The following is a 1,759-nucleotide window of genomic DNA, read 5'->3' on the forward strand; positions in this document are numbered from 1 at the left end:
TCAGAAATGTATTTTGGCCCTAAACCATTTAGTGCTTTATAAACTAACAGCAGGATTTTGAAATCAATTCTTTGACATACAGGAAGCCAATGTAAAGACCTCAGAACTGGAGTGATGTGATCCACCTTTTTGGTCTTAGTGAGGACTCGAGCAGCAGCGTTCTGAATCAGCTGCAGCTGTCTGATGGATTTCTTAGGGAGCCCTGTAAGGACACTGTTACAGTAGTCAAGTCGACTGAAGATAAATGCATGGATAAGTTTTTCCAGGTCTTGCTGAGACATAAGTCCTTTAATCCTTGATATATTCTTCAGGTGATAGTAGGCTGACTTTGTAATTGTCTTAATATGGCTCCTCAAATTCAGGTCTGAGTCCATGACCACACCAAGATTTCTGGTGTTCAGATTGAAGTCGAGCGCTGACTTTCAATCGTTCCTCCCTGGCTCCAAAAACAATAACTTCAGTTTTATCTTTGTTTAATTGAAGAAAATTCTGGCACATCCAATCATTGACCTGCTCAGTACAGTTACTCAGCGCCTGTATGGGATCATAGTCCCCCGGTGAAATGGTTATGTAAATCTGTGTGTCATCTGCATAATTATGGTAACATATTTTGTTGTTTTTCAGAATCTGAGCCAGTGGAAGCATGTAAATGTTAAACAAAATTACCTTTTTAAAAGGACCTAGTGCAGTGCTCGTTCACAGGGGCCGATGTGAAGTCTCCCTACAGCAGTGGTCAGCAAGAGGCGCTTGTTGGCCAAATAGATAAATTTAATACTCTGATAGCGGCTGGTGCTGAAATAGATCTTAGTCATGACAAATACAGTTACTTACATAATCACTTCCTTTTAAGTAATTGTGCCTACAAAATAAAAGTTTTTTGCAGCAATGCTTTATTTCGAGTTCAACTGAGAGTTTTTACTTACTTTTTTACTTAAAAATTCTGAAAGACGTTAAAAAGAATCTGTGGTGTGCTTGAAACAGCCCTTCAAAAGCTGTAGGAAAGGTGGTTCCCCTGAATGAGCAACGTGTTCTCATCTCAGTGCATCATTACCGACGCTTTCAGACAGCGTGACGAAGCGTAATTATTTGATGTTAAAGACACGGGGACTCGGGCAGCTGTCAACTACTTTAACATGAACATAGCTAGCTAGCACTTCCGGTCTGTACGTGATGCCCCAGAGGGTCTCATACAGACCTTTTATACAGTCTATGATACAGAGAAGCTGAAGGGTACCTGTTACGACCCGGCTCGTGGAGAAAAGGGAAGCAACATGAACCAGAATATTTTTTATTTTATAGTTATTTATTATTTAAGTTATTTATTATTGCCAGGGTTTACAAACATATCAGTTTATCAGTAATCCCCACTAAGATACTTGGCCTGCTTCCTTAACACAACTCACAAGGTAAGGTAACACACAGACACTAAGATCTAACACTTGTCACTTGAACAAAAGCTTCTACATCATCAATCACAGCTGCCAAGTTCACACAGATCACTCATCACCTATGTTCAAATAGCTGCCCTATTTAAACAAGAGATGATGAGGCGGTAGATGATTGGAGGAGGTTGCCAGACGCCGCACCAATCAGATCACCAGCCAGAACCAGGAAGTAGGCCAGCGAATCCTCAGCAAGGGTTTGCACATCCTGCTTAACATAACACACAGCTGCACAACACACATAATAACGGTAGCCTAACAGTACCTTTAGTGTCAAATAACTACATTTGTCACTTTTTCTGAAAGTGTTGGCATCT

Source organism: Micropterus dolomieu, linkage group LG08, assembly GCF_021292245.1.
Source record: "Micropterus dolomieu isolate WLL.071019.BEF.003 ecotype Adirondacks linkage group LG08, ASM2129224v1, whole genome shotgun sequence".
In the NCBI taxonomy this organism is placed as follows: Eukaryota; Metazoa; Chordata; class Actinopteri; order Centrarchiformes; family Centrarchidae; genus Micropterus; species Micropterus dolomieu.